At 39.1% G+C, this 16,451-nt stretch overlaps 1 protein-coding gene across 3 annotated transcripts in view; it reads right to left on the minus strand.

The window, feature by feature from the left end:
• The window catches only part of Adgrb3 (adhesion G protein-coupled receptor B3), a 725,876-nt gene that overhangs the window by 417,373 nt on the left and 292,052 nt on the right, over positions 1–16,451 (minus strand). The gene's annotated exons all lie outside the window — the stretch shown is intronic.

The raw sequence follows: 16,451 nt of genomic DNA on the forward strand, positions 1-16,451 counted from the left end.
CTAAAGAAACCATCAGGTCTCATTTAATAGTCTCCAAACCCTTAGGGGTTTTGGGAAAGCTTCTTAGTGTACATGCTTTGAGGAAACAATGGAGTTTTCAAATAAATGGACACATTAAAAAATGTTAACAAAAAATTACAGATGTTAATTTTCTAGTGAACCAGTTATGTTTTGAAATTATTACTAGCACTGAGAAATATGCATACACACACACACACACACACACACACACACACACACACACACACCACACTAGGAAGCTGCTCTACCACTGAGCCCAAGATACATTTTATTTCATCATGCAGGAGTAATGATCGTAGTCATGGTTTATTTTATGAAAGCATATTGATTTGATCTTTATGCCGTACTGCTTTTATAATCTCAATTTATTTACAGAGTAAAGAGAAAAGAAAATTGTAAAATATTATATACTGAATTATTACTTTAATTATTTCTTCTATTTTTTGAGATTATTATATAATTACACCCTTTCCCCCCTCTCTTTCATCCATCCAACCTTCCCATCTGCATAACTCTCCTTGATTTTTTTCTTTTTCAAATTCATGGTCTCTTTTCCAAATAATTGTTGTTACATGTATGTATGTATGTATGTATGTGTGTGTGTATATGTATGTATTATACATATGTACAACCTGCTGAGTCTGTATAATGAATCATGAAATAATGAGATTCAACACTGTACATTCTACTTCAGAATTTTGGAACCCACTTTACATTTCAGTATTTAGTTGATGAAAAATGAGATTGCACACATTAAATCTTTAAGTTGTATTTTATTTTCAAAGGGTAATATTTCAGAATTGCACATGTCATTACACGCAGGCCACCTCTCTTCTATCTCTTTTACAGACAAAGAAGAGGGTCTCCTGTGGTGGTAGACCAGATGGAGTTATCAGTAAAGTTTGGGTCCCAGAGTCCCAACTCTTCCGAAGTTTCTTTGGGCTTTCTAAATACCATCATTCATGACATTCTTCTGCCTCTGAATGAGTGCATGTGCCTTTTTTCTAGATTCTCACTAAAGCATGGGTGCTATTATTTTCATTTTATAAGGTCTTTGCATAACAGAAGATTTGGTAGCTGATATTTCTTCCATTAGCCTGCTCTCTACTGGCATCTTCTTCATCTCCCCGATGTTTTGCTAAAATGCTTATCTCAGTCTGAACTCACTGGCCTTCCACTGTAGCTCTTAGACTGGGAATTCCTTTCTTCAGGATCTTAGCTCTTTTCCCTCTGGCCTCCACCTAATACATATGCCATTTCCCTCTGTCCACGTTCTGAATGCTCTCTGCATGATCATCAGTGCTACGTGCAAAGTTCTCTTTAGACAATTCCAAAATTAATAGCAATTGTCACCTTTTAGCCCTTATTTAGATTCTTTTTTTTTTTTTTTTTTTTTTTGGTTTTTCAAGACAGGGTTTCTCCTTGTCATTTTGGTGCCTGTCCTTCATCTCACTCTGTAACCCAGGTTGGCCTTGAACTTACAGAGATCTGCCTGGCTCTGCCTCCCAAGTGCTGGGCTCCCATGTGCCACCACCACCTAGTTCCTTATTTAGAATCTTATGTTCTTGGATCTATTCAATTCTCCAACTATGAATTAGAGTTGCACACTACTCTAATATACCATGTGGGAAAGCAAAGTTAAAGAGGCAAATAAACTTGATTTTTTTCTTTAGAATTCAAATATTCCCTTTATTATATATTAACTCTAGATGAGAAAATAAAAGTCCATGGAGATCACTAAATGGAAAAAGAGTCATCTAGTCAGGGTACCCTATCCTTATCCCTATCAATAGTAAAACCAATGTATTCCTGACTCCTTAAAAGTACTAGCTGTAACACAGGACGCATATGTTATACTGAGTCAGGGTCCCTTCTGGGGACTCAAAAAACGGGTTTTATTCTTGAATCTGTCATGGGAATGGTAGGGATCCATAGGTTGGAGTGTATCATATATACAAAGAAACAAAATCTCACCCTGACAAGGTCAAACTTAAGTAAGGGTGGGGCAGCTTCTCTGCACCTTTCCTTCCCAAGTAACTCAATTAACAGCGGGGATATCAATTCCAGTAGCCGCAATCAGCCCAGTAGTCATAGCCATTCATGTCCAGATGTAAGCTGGGAGACTTGTCACACTACTCTCCAGAACTCAAAACACCAGGTTAAACATCTGTTCATCCCCCATCCCCTTAATCTTCCTTTCTACCCTGGCCGCTTACTCTAGCACTTATTCTGTTGAATTAGGGAACAAAGCTCACTGGTTTACTCCTGTGCTTTGCTTGCCTGAGCTAAAAAAAACAATAGTGTGGAAGGATAGCAGACTGCTTTCATGGTTCTCTTAGTCAAGGGGAGTAAGCTGAGGAAAAATTAGCTACAATTAGGGAAACCATTTCACACATTAAATAGAAAATTCCACTTCAATCTAGAATCTGAAGGATTTAAAGGAGGCGGGACTTTTGGAAGAAGTGACATTTTACTGAGATGGTCAGTGTGAGGTCCATTGAGTGCTCCAGGCAGAGGGAGCCATGCATACAAATGCAGTAAGGGACAGTGGGACATGAAGGACAACAGGATGGACAGAGTGGTGCAATGGTATGAGGGGACAGAGCGACACTGTAGGTTATGGAGCTTCAACTATCCAGGCAAAGGATGGTATGCTTCTGTTTCCAATCTTCAGACTAGTTTGCTTTTGTGCAGACAAGATGGCAAAGACCTTTGGGGAAGCGAAAGAAACAGCACCATGATGACGTTAGGAAATGATGCTTGGACACCATGATGATGTTAGGAAATGATTGGACACCATGATGACATTAGGAAATGATGATTGGACACTATGATGACATTAGGAAATGATGATTGGACACCATGATGATGTTAGGAAATGATGATTGGACACCACAATGATGTTAGGAAATGATGATTGGACACCATGATGATGTTAGGAAATGATGATTGGACACCATGATGATGTTAGGAAATGATTGGACACCATGATGACATTAGGAAATGATGATTGGACACCACGATGATGTTAGGAAATGATGATTGGACACCACAAGGATGTTAGGAAATGATGATTGGACACCACGATGATGTTAGGAAATGATGGTTGGACACCATGATGATGTTAGGAAATGATGGTTGGACTGAAGAGGAAAACAACTGAAGCAGCAAAGTCAACCCAGGAGGTAAGTAAATAATGAGAGGAACGAAGAGGACCCAGGGTTCAAGGAGTACTCCTGCTGTCAGAGCAGAACTATGGATAGAGATGCTAACTCACTACTTAAAACTCACTCTCTCCCATGGCTCTGCAGCTCGGTAGGACAATGGTAAGTGTGCTCGCTATGATGAAAGGGTGCTCAGGGCAACTTTAATCTGTAATGACTCTAATTTTCTTTCTAATACCCCAGCCTCACAGAATTAATGTTCACATCCAAATATCCCACACTCATACTTTCCTATCTTCTATATACTTACTTAAAACAATCTTTCTTCTCTCTTGTAAATGTAAAGTTCCCTTTTGTTTTTTTGAAAGATGAATGTACATAGGCTATTTTGAATCCAGGGTTAATATAGGTAACATACAAAAAGGGAAAAAAGTAACACAAATCTCTTTTCTCTAGCTCAGGTGTCTTACCTGAGCTTGGTTTAAATATACCGCCCTGGCTTGTGATAACAACTCCATGTGCTCAGGTATTTCCAAGGCAAACTGTTGGCATCATTGTCCCTCAGCACTCTCCCTCAGGTGCTGGATCTAGGGGTGTAGCACACTGGGCATCCTTCATTGCAACCTGACTTCAATGGTCTCTTTCTTAAGCTTCCTCGACTCTTCCATCCTGTCAGCCACTGAACTGAGCTGCTCTGCTTTCCCAGTAGACTTGGAGCCCATCTGCCTCCCATAGCCATTTCCAACGCTTCTTTTTCTCTGCCTCCTTGGCATCATGGCGATTGTCCCAGGCCTCTTGGCTTTAGTCTAACTTTCCCTTAATCTGTTCTTAAAACCTTCAAGTGTAGCACTTAAAATATAAGACATTTCCTTTGTGCTTAAATGTTCATTTCTCTACGAAGCATCTTTCAGTGCCTCACTGAGTACATAAATTTAGCATTCTCGCACAGTGGACTGAAAACATTTAGCTGTGCATGTACCACTTCCAGGATGATATATTTTAGGATGCTAAAATCAGTTCTTTTATCTCTTTTGTCTGCTATAATGAACTCCACAGGTGCTTTGCATACAGTAGGTACCCAAAATATACCTGTTAAATCATTTTTACTGAGCAAAAACATCCACCTAGAACTTTCTGTGATGACAGGATTGTCCCTTATTTTCAATGTCTTGAGCAGTGGTTGCTAACCAGATTTGACTATGGAGTTCCAGAAATATGGCTGGTGGGTCTGAGGACTAGATTTCAATTTCATTTAATGTTAGTACAAATTTAAATAGCTATCATTTTTGGACACTGTTGTTAATAGTTAATTATTTTATTAATGTAAATACAACCCCCCAAAATTATAGAATACTTTTAAATGGAAAATTAGAATAAGAGTTAAAGGCCACAAAATTTGAGTATATTACATTGTTAAATACCATATAAAGCACTATATAAAATCTATTTTAAGGGTTCTAACTAACATGTTTATCTAACATGACTATTAGACTTCAATACGTTTTGTTCCAGCTGCACATCCAAGTTCTTTCCATTACACTTTTATTTATTAACTTTCACTTTCTACATCATATGTCTCTTTTGTTTTTAGTGCTTTCTATCTCAAATTTTCTTCCAGGGTTTTCTAATTGTGACTCTATATAAACCAATGTAAGAGTAATTTTGCACACTGAGAGACTTCTTGTCCTTGTAGTGCTCTCAGAAAGCCTTTTCATTTAGGAGGTTTATGGGAAAGGCACATACATCCCTTCTGTGCCCTTCCCTCTGTGGTCGGAATGTGTGGTCATAGCATACATCAACCACTAGATGGCAATGGTGGGCTAAGAGGGACAACTGTTTTGCTTTTGGGTCTGCATCAGAACTGATGTTCAAAATCAACTAACTGTAGCAACGATCAGGTGAGAAATAGGTGTCACTACTTAATATTTTGAAAATACATACTGCTTAGGGAAAAACAGAACATCTTATTTTGAAGAAAGTATAATATTTAAAGTAGGCTGTGATAGAATGCTTGCATCAAGGACTAGCGTCTACACTCTCCATTCACATCTTCCTCCGCTACACTGGCCTCCTGGCTGTGTTCTTGTCCAGTCCTCCAGTCAGGATCTCACATCACAGCTTATCCACTGCTACTCCTGTCTCTGCTGTCCCTCCTCACCACCTTTAATCCTAACTCACATCTCACCATCTAAATGACTCCCTCAAATACCACCCCTACCTCTGCTTTCTCAACTTCCAAAGCACTTGTCTATCAGCTTGGTATGCAAAATATTTTTCTCCTAGCTCACTCATGTCTGTTCTGGCTAGATCTATTTTTAAATAGTTTCTAAGATTACAGATATTGATGACGACTCATTAAAATGTAGATGGCAAAGCAAAAAACAAACAAACAAACAAACAAATAAAAAATTACCCATATGCCGGGCGGTGGTAGCACACACCTTTAATCCCAGCACTCGGGAGGCAGCGGCAGGAGGATCTCTGTGAGTATGAGGCCAGCCTGGGCTACCAAATGAGTTCCAGGAAAGGCGCAAAGCTACACAGGGAAACCCTGTCTCGAAAAAAAAAAAAAGATGGTGTGTGTGTGTGTGTGTGTGTGTGTGTGTGTGTGTGTGTGTGTGTATGCATGTGTGTATGTGTATGTGTTACATGAGAATGGTATGGCCATATTCATTCCACTTAGGAGCAGAAAGAGAGGCTAGCTACTCTATTAGATTTCATTTTAGTCTGAAGGTTTCTAGGTGGCAGGTATGGAGTTCAGGTTTATAGGTAACTAAAGGTTTCCAGGTGGCAGGTATGGAGTTCGGGTTTACAGCTGTGTACTCTTGGGTAGGATATCCTGTTGTAACATGCACACATCCTAAAAAGGGGAAGGATAAAGTCACTAGCATACTCTTTCATGGTGCAACCACAATACTCAATTACTGACTTGCCTAGTGATTAATCTATACCCAGATAAAGCAAACAAATAAAACAATAGCATTTTTTAAAGACAAGGGAGGTCAACTGATGTTTTGTTTTTATCTTAATCCCAACAGCAGCCTCTTCTCCCTCCTCTCCTCCATCTCCCACCCCCCAACTTCCCTCCGCCCCCACCCCCCAATCTACCTCTCCTCCATATTCTTTCAGAAAGGGGCAGGCCTCCCACGAGCATCAGCAAAGCATGACACACAAGCTGCTGTATACCTTCCCCTGTATTCATGCTGGGCAAAGCAATCCAGCATGAGGAATAGGTTCCCAAGAGCCAGCCAAAGCACCAGGGACAGCCCTGCTTCCACTGATGTTCTGTTTTGCTGCACTGTGAACTACTGAAGTTTGTGATTAATAGTATTTATTGGAGACAGAAACTCAGTACACAACTAATAAAAAAAAAAAAAAAGGAAGAGGGCAGAGTCCAGCATTTCCAGGTTTAATAATAATGTCAAAGCTAATTTCTCATCAAAGACGACTTGGTATTCTTTGATGATTATATTTTAATGGCATTAAGAAACAGATCTATCTGTGCTCATATCAAAATCTAAAGAGCCTTCGACATTGTAATATTGATTTATTTTTCCACCTTAGTGGCACTTCTGGAATTCATTTATTAAACAAACCGCTTATTAGGAGACCCAGGAATAGGATGCAGGAGCATTCTGGGTTCCTTTCTATCTATAGTCGTGACAAAATACCTTGGCAGATAGCAGCTTAGAGGAGGAGAGAATTTACTTGGCTTCTGCTTCCAGGTTATAGTCCATTGCTGAGAGAAGTCAGGGTAGAAATTCAAACTGGAACTCCAAGGCAGAAACCATGGAGTAATACTGCTTGCCGGCTTGCTCACGTGCTCAGCTAATGTTTAGGTAGCTGTTTTTGTTTTTGTTTTTGTTTTTGTTTTTGTTTTTCAAGACAGGGTTTCTCTGTAGTTTTGGTTCCTGTCCTGGATCTCGCTCTGTAGACCAGGCTGGCCTCGAACTCACAGAGATCCACCTGGCTCTACTGAGTGCTGGGATTAAAGGCATGCGCCACTAACGCCAGCCCTTGGGTAGTTTTCTTACAGAGCCCGAGATCATCTATGCAGCAACGATCCTGTCCATAGTGGCTAGCCCATCCTATATCAATTTACAATCAGAGAAATCTCCTGCAGCCGTGCCCACAAGCCAATCTGATCTGGGCAATCACTCAGTTGAAACTCCCTCCTCAGGTGACTGGGCTGTTACACACTCAGAGTTAAAGCTGCCTAGGGCACCCTAAGGCAGTTTCAGAGGAGACTGAGTCAAAAGTTAGGTATGAGTAGAGGTCACAGAATGCAGCAGGACAACACAGAAAGGATGAGATCATCATGAAATAATGATTCATATCACTGTTCTGATGGATTTATCTTACACATGGGGAGTTTATTATATTTTAAGTGCTATACTTGAAGTTTGGAGAACAGTGTGAAGGAAAGCAAGTCCGAGAGACCTGGAGTAACCTCCACGATGCAAGTGAGGTGGAGGACAAGAATCCTAGGGGGTGGTAATAGGAAGTGGATGGGTTCCAAATCTACTTAAGAGGGAAGCTGCTCCGTTCCGTGGCTGACGGCACAGAAAAGGCGAGGAGGCTTCAGAAATAAAGGATGAAGACAGATATCAAAGGAGACTGTCCATTGTGCGACATCCTTAGCTCCAGTATGGGGACAGAAAAAGCTCTGGGGAGGGGATGACGACTACAATTTGTAATTGAAGTACCTGAGCATGTGTAAGTGTTATCAAAAATGAGCTGCAACAGACAGACTATTCCAGAAAGCCACAACCAATCAAAACGCAGAACTATCGAACCCAGTCCCAAAGGACACATCTACAATACAACTCCTGAATCTAAGCCTCGACCTCAAAATTGTGAAGTTGTGTTTTCTAGAAATGTCAGATGCTATGCCCATGAAGCCTCAGGAGTATGGCTCCCTAAACAAGAGCTGAACAAGGACATCACTGATAGATATGGTAACGTGGATGGGGAAAGCGGGGGAGGCCCAAGGGGCCCCATTCCCATACAAAGAACTGCAGGCAACGAGGGGGTAGAGGGGGTGGGAGAAGGAGTCCTCCCCAGGAACGAGTTCACTATTGCTCATCTAATGCCAAATGGTCAGCCCAGCAAACATGCACACACAAGTAACGTTATACATTCTGGACAGGTGTGTGTGTGTGTGTGTGTGTGTGTGTGTGTGTGTGTGTGTGTGTACTAATGAAATAAGAGGCCATGGATTTAAATGGCAGTAAGAAGCATAAATGGAAGGGCTCAGAGGGGAGAGGGGAAGAGAAATGATCTAAATACATTATAATCTCGAATAACAGTTTAAATTTTTAATTGGTACATAGAAACCATGCCAAGGAAGGAATGTTGAGCTGATGGCCCATGTTAATTTTTTTTTCCTGAAGCATGCTACCTCTGTTTACCTTGTAAGTTAGAAAATATCAGAGTGGCCTAGGTATAAAAATATAAAGGGCTTTGGATCTTTTTTCCAGCAGTGTGAAGGGATCTTAACACACTGCCATACCAACTGCTCTTCAGCTGCAAGATCCACTGCTTGGCACCCTGAGTACGAAGATAAAAACCCATTCGGAAGATACAACTGTACTTGAAGTCACAAGTATGTAGTTAGCATGCCTGCTTAAAACAAGGTGGCAATTACCTAGTGATTAGCTGTTAATCTGTCTATTCAAACTGATTTACCATCTCTTAAAAATAGCAGAAATTACACAGGACTTAAATCAATTTGATGCATTTAAGGGAAATTGATGATAAACTGCAGAGCTGGTATACAGAAAAAAGAAAAACAAAACATGCACTACTCATGACCCCCACGTTTCAAACTGTACTTGCCGGCAAATCATGAATCATTGTTATTCTGTGAATTCCTTGTGCTGGGGAGGAAAAGAGGGAAGAGGGTGGTCTCTGAGCTTTCAGGGCTTCCAACTCTGATTTCAGACATGCGACATACTCCGTGAAGGATTCATCCTGCTACTAAGGTCTGAAGTAAAGAAGTTTATGAAGTTTCATGTGGTATTTTGTTTGTACATTTCAAACAGGGCCATAGTATGTAGCCTAGTTGGACTTGGAATGTACAGTCCTTCTGTCTCCACCTACCAAATGGTGCAATTACAGGAACACACCACTATCCCAGATGGAATTATTGTCTTCTTATAGAACATTCTCTTTATCTTAACTTACATGACTGTCCCTCCATGAATGACTCTTCTAAGTATATTATGTATTTAATGCATCAACCCTCTTGCTAATTTTGAAGAGACCTTCATTTTAAACAAGGAACCAAGGTAGAAAAACATACCTAACCCGAAGCTACTCAATTGAGGAAGTAGTGACCTATGGTCATGCTCAGGGATATTTACTTTGTCTCCAAGTACAGAAGCATTTTATTGTTCTGTTGATGAATTACTTATTTATCTCTTTCTAAAAAAAGCTTTTGAGTCTTGAAGTAAAAAACATCTCAGCTCTTCATTGTCTTGTGATAGATTGCCTATTTGGCTTTGGTACAGTATTTTACCAGTATGGGATAGTGTTTGGACAGTATTTTATTACATGTTGCAAACAAACTATGTATTTCAGTCTAGCAGAGAAATTGTCTTTACCTTTAATTTCTTAGCAAATTAGAGAGAAGTTAACATTAATGTTGAAGCATAGCTCTAAGCTATTCACTAAGTTCTAAGAGCGCACACACACACACACACACACACACACACACACACACACACACACGACTTTCCAAGAACATTAGGTTTGCTTGTCACATTATATAATTTTAAGAACAGCTAGTTTTAATTAACTATGTTCCCACATGTATATGTACAAACTAACCTTTGGTGGCACACTAGAGTAAAAGAACAAGATTACTTGAGATTTGGACCACTGGCCACATCTCCTTCATAGCAGATAGACTCAGTTCTTCAGGGACATTATTGGGACCCATTTGACCAATGCCAACTTTACAGATTATTATGAACTGCCTTGAGGTTCTCTGACCAGAAAGAACAAGTGGGGTTGAGATGTGGGAAAACGGAAGAGCTGAGCAAGGAAATTTATGTATTTTCCTATCTCATATCTATCAAGTATCTATAAAAGATGATAGATAATTGTACAAATTATAACTGAAAAATAAAATTATAGATTTGGGGGAAAATGTCCAATGAATTAGTCTTGGAGATAACAACAGAATTCTGAAAGAGTTAAATATTATAAAGTACATATTAATATCATAGCCACCACCTAGTTTATTTAGATGACCATAAAAATATTACTATTACTTTCATTATGGCATTAATGGTATGAAATATAAATCTGGTGACCTATTATGCTCAGCAAGGCTCAGCATGGAGTATGGCATGTCAGGCTGAAAAGACATTGTACACATGAATATGTTGGAATTGAAGCTAATATAATCAGTCAGATGGACTATTAAGAAGACACAAGAATGGGAACACAGACTAACTTTATAGGGTTTCAGTGAAAAAGATGCACTCATAAGAGGGAGAGAAGGGGAAGACTCATCAATGGACTGACTCCCAAGAGGCTCCCATGCCAACTGTCAAAGTCAAGGAGGCATCAACAATAAGGTGGTCCAGATAGCTATAATAAAAACTGTAGTATGTAGAAAGAACATGTACCATTGCCTCCAGAAAACAGTCTGGACAAGTGTGACTTCGTTACATATAATACATACATATATATAATGTTTATAATTGAGTAGAAAGAAGTAATGTTGCAAAGCCAGTGGAGCTGACATTGGGAGAATATCAGGATTCTAAGGGTATACACTAAATTTGGCAAGTAATGAGCATCTATGCAAGGTTTTGAAACCAAGTGAGTCATATGGCAAGGCCATACTAATCAGACAAACCTGTTTAGAACTGATAACGAGGTATGACTGATATAAGTAACATAGAATTCATCAACTGCCATTTATCATCCATATTTAGTTTTAATGTTTTAGCACATTGAAGCAATTCCCTACATCATGTTGTTTCCATTTTAATTGTCAAGACACCAAGAACAAGAATCCAGTGTTCCCTGGGCTCCATATTCCACACTTTATTTTCGGTGTTCCTCTACTACTAACAGGTGCTGGCAAGGGGCATGCACAGGACCACCTAGGAAAGAAAAAGATGACTGAGGATCTGTCATTAGGAAAGTGACTGCTTGAATCGATAATTGGTTCAAACAACACAAAGGATTTGCCTGTGAAGTAGAAAAATTCTCCTTCTCCCTTCTCTGGTAGATGACTGCTGGCAAAGCATGCTGGGAATTTATGAGAGGTGCAAGACAAAGTTGTAGATCTGCAGGCATGTCCCAAAGACTTTACTCTTGACTAGAAAGAGAAAATGAAGAGAAGAGTGGGCGCTGAAGGGGAGGTCACTCACACCAGGCAATGCAGGGAATCAATGAGGAAGAGAAATGTCAAATTTAATAGGAGAGGTTAGTGCCTCTGTGAGCATGGAGACAAAAGAGTTGTATTAATTAAAACTTTCAAATGTATTTTGGTGTTCTGACTGAAGATAATTGTTAGATATATTCTAAAATGTACTTCTTTTACTACAGTAATGCTCAATGTAAAGAAGAAAAAAATAGCAATATGTGTTTCTGTATTTTTCTTCTCAATTTGAAGATGTTGCTAAATAGTTCTAAATCAGACAAGGTGGCTAATAGAAGATTAGACTAAACTGATTTTTAAGTTTCTACCCTGGAATAACCTCTGTGAGTTTCCTCAAAGTCTTCTCTGATGAGCAATCTGCTAAGATGCATTATTATAATAGTTATTTCCATAGCAACAGGCTTGAGTAAAGGACCCACAGTGCTATCTAATTTAAACCCTGAGTCCTTTGGCCCTCAGTGCTTCTTCCTTTATTCTGCCCATTAAATTCAGCTGGTTTCTCCAAGAACTGTAAAAATAATCAACACTTGTGCTTTGGGGGAGGACTCAACCCTATTTTAGATATTTATTGAACAATAAGATCTCTCTTTCATTTAAAGGCTATCTTCAACTTCTTATTTACATCTCTGTTCTTTAAAATATACCTGAGGTGCTTGACAATGAGAAACAGAAGTCAATACCTAGTGCCATCTACTGTCAACACTGAACTCAGTGCTTTAGTAGGTCACTGCAGTCTAAAAGATGATCTGGAGACGATTAGCAGCAGCGGCAGCAGTTTGTTGCAATTAGAAATGTAAGTTCTCAAGCCCACACAAGTTTTACCTAACCAGAGTGTCTGATGCTCTGTCAGGACTCAACAAGCTCGGTTTTCTGCTTCAATAAGCCCTCTGCATGAATCTGAAGCCCACTAAAGGGTCAAAAGCATTGCCTTTGACAGTGATAGGTGGTCTTCTGCAAAGATACGGGCACAAAGTAAAGTCCTTTCCTTTAATCCTTTTGTCAGACAGTCTTGCTTGAGGGAGGAAAAAAATTCAAAAATGAAATTTCTCTGCCCACATGACAACTTGTAAATGGGCAAGGACACAGCGCTTTTGTTTATGATATGACAGTGTGCAGGAGATTCATACACAAACACGGCGGTGCTGAAGGCGCTAGCATAACTGCTGCTACTGCTGCCCTCCTTTGGCATTGAGAGCTAGAGATAAATAGCACAAGTACTTCATCTCTGGCCTCCCCAGCTCCCTGGCTCCTCATGCCTCCATTTACATTTAGTGTTCCTGAGCACAACACCCTCAACCCGCAGGCTTCAGTCAGGACCACAGACAGAGCAAGTGTGATTCCCAAGAAGAAAACTTTATTTGCGGATGAAGAATCATACCTTTCTGGAAGTGATAGATTCCAATTTAGTGATTAGTGACTCAAGAATAATGGACATTAGTAAGAATGTCCCCAGGCAGCCAAAAAGTTAAGGCTAGTCAGTCCATTAGTAATATTTGATTTCTGAATAATGACCAGGAAAAAATTGGAAAAAAAATGAATTTGAATGAATGTTTCACATTGTAGTAGAAAGCAAAGTCAGTGAAGTTATTACCATCCCAACGTTTACCCATCAAAGCCTGAGGGTTTGTGATGAAACTGAGATACATGAAATAATTATTTGGTGAGCTTGACCAATTTAAAAATTGGGACACTTAATTATCTCCCCTGGAGTGATCCTATTTCCCAACCAGTAGTATTCTTAAGTTTTGGTCTCTATGGTTCTCCTTTCTTAGGAAAACAAATGAAACATCTTATGGGGGGGGGGGTATGTGTGTCAATGATGCTGTTTTAGCATTGTCCTACCCTCTTTACCCATAAAAAAATTCTAATCTTGATAGGCATTTTTGATATGTTTTGTAGATAATGTAATAGCATTTTATTAAATCTAGATGTAGTTAGAGTTAATTAATATTAGCAGTTATAGTTACAACTTAGTATATATACATATATAATATCTTAGGTAGAATATATTAAGTATTAGACTCAGGTTCTTTAGGGTAGGACACCTTTTGGAATGATCTTTGTAACATGCCATCTACCCATGCTCTAGACTTCCCTGGATTTCACTATGTGTTTTTTGCTTGATATTGTTTGCACTTATTGTAATTCCAACTTATCTAAGTCATTATCCCTCATTACTCCTGGACAATATTTGATAACCATCTCTTTGTATATAGTCTTGTATCAGGTTAGAACTTTCTTATTTAGACAAAAGGGGGAGATGTAGTGGATAGCCATCCCAGCATTGGCCTGGAAGTTCCAACACCCATTGAGGCTTCGGTAATGGTCACACCTACAAGGCGGGGCGGAGGAGGAAGCAGAAGACCCAAGATTGAGAGGAGGGCTCACTCTCTTGGTTCTGGGACACTGGACATAGGAGGTAGACTGAGCAGAGTTCTTCAGAGAACACCGCCAGACTGCGTCATACCTTTGCCAGACCCTACAACCTATCCCTTTATTTGTAAGTTACCCCACAAAATAAACCTTTTTAACTATGTGGAGTGGCGTTAATAATTTCACCAATATCTAGATGATTGCTTTTCATTGGTTATCAAAAGATGTATATATTTCTCTCCTTTTTGACAATAGAGGGTTTCTTGCCAAGGTTGATTAATTTGTTTTTTAATTCAAATTAAGTGAAGCATAAAAATAAACACTAGTTCTTCCCAGAACCACTCTCCCCCCAAAAAAATCAAGAATAAGTAATATTAAAAAATAATGCTGGGAAAAATACTGTTTTAAAAGAAATACTTGTTGGAGTTTTGTTATGGACAAAAAGAAAACACCTTCATAAATGTTAAGGTGATATGAACACTTTCCCAATATGTTTTGTCAGTGTGTGGATCTGAAGCAATATCTTGGCTGGAATTATGACCACTATCCACAAAAGGATGAATGGTGACCATGATGAGGAATCAAACAGGGTTCATGTAGTTCTAAGACTTAAAATTTAGTGTATGTCAGTTGTCCTGTAAAACTGTAAAATAATTACTTATAAATACCACTTTTTGATAAAATGGCTACATATGAGGTGTTGGTGAATAGATACATCAAATATTATGATAAAAACATCCTATCCTCAACAGAGGCTCAAAGTTTTGAAATTAATAGTTGTGAACACCTTTTAATGCATAATACAAACTGTGCAAGGTATCAGGTTAAATGCTAGTAAAAAAAAGAAACAACTTTATACAGCTACATCTGTAAATGGAACGTGTTTGTCACTGTAAAAGCACTAATCTTAACAATTATTTAGCTGACTCAAGAAGTAGGTTTCACCAGGGAACTATATATCTGTGAGTACATTACCATTGTTTTCCAATCACCTTCCAGAAGAGAGAGAAATGGAATGCTAATACCAAGAAATACAGCATCATATAAAATCACTTTTGGTTTTATGTGATAATCTATTAACCTGTCTTAAGTCATGAACCTTAACAAATAGATGTAACAAGGAAAATATGCACTCTTTCCACAAACCGATCTGCAAAATGCTTTGCAAACAGCAGGTGGCAATCTTTGTAAATCTGATAGCAGCTGTTCTGTTTTACCTATGCAGATGAGAATGCAGCTGTGGACAGCTAACAAGATTCATATGCTAGAACTGGTTCAGATACCTTCAACTATTAAGAGGGTCTTGTTTAATCATGCTTTACTGTTCTAATGAAATTTCTCCTTTGGCAAAACAAATGTTTTTGTTTAAAGCTTGTTCATTCTCACACAGTGCAGGGATTTCCTTGTTAATCTGCCTGGGCATCCTTCGCAGTAGAGTTCTGCATGCTATTTGTCTCTTATCATTCTGAATTCACATGGCCTGAAGAATTAGCAAAATTAATTTTAGATCTTGTGCCAAACAAAGACTTGCTGACAAACTGCAAAATGTGAAATTTGTTTCTGGGCCAGAGAGATGGATCCCTGGGTAAAAGGTGTTTGCTGTTTTGCCTGATGACCTCCCAGTATCCACAAGCAGGAAGGAGGCAACTGACTCCCCCAAATTGTCCTCTGATCTCTACATGTGAGTTGTGGCAGGCCTCCCCACTCACCCCAATAATATGAGAAAATGCAATATGAGTAAAAAAAAAAAAGACTCTAGTTTCTGATGTGATTATTTTTACTGAACTGAAAAAATTCTTTTAGCATTTTCGTTATGGAGAAACACGATGTTTTGACTACTGGGTAACTCTTAGAATACTTGCATTTTTAAACTGAGGTCGTTGTCATTTTAGATATAAATCAATAGCTTCTACACTGCAAAGAAACACCAAAAACCCGTGACCAGAACAGGGAAACAGGAAACTTTTGCATTGTTGTTGTTTTCCTGCTGTGACAGAAGGCCCTGGCAAAGGTCATATAAGGAGTAGTGGGTTTTCAGCTTATCTTGGCAGCAGGAGCCAGAAATAGCTGTCACATTACATTTATAATCAAGAAGCATGGAGGGACTGTGTGCTCAGTGTCCTTTCTTCTTTTTATTGGATCAGGCTGGTAAAGTGGATCTTCCCACCCCAAATCTACTGTACTTGGTTGTTTTTACTCTGGAGGGTCTCCATCCCAGCTCCCAAATAAATTCACAGTCTTATTCTTACTTATGAATGGCCAGCTTTAACTTGACTTACTTCTAGCCAGCTTTTCTTAAATTATCCCATCTATCTTTTGCCTCCTGGCATTTACCTTTTTCTATTTCTATATACCTTTTCTTTCCTTCTTATTCTGTGTCTGGCTGGGATGCTGGTGGCCGGCCCATGGCATCCTCCACTCCTTTTCTCATTCCTTGATCTTTCTTCCCAGATTTCTCTTCTTTTTTTTTTTTATTTTCTCCTCCTTCAAGC

This window comes from Onychomys torridus, chromosome 18 (genome assembly GCF_903995425.1).
Source record: "Onychomys torridus chromosome 18, mOncTor1.1, whole genome shotgun sequence".
NCBI lineage: Eukaryota > Metazoa > Chordata > Mammalia > Rodentia > Cricetidae > Onychomys > Onychomys torridus.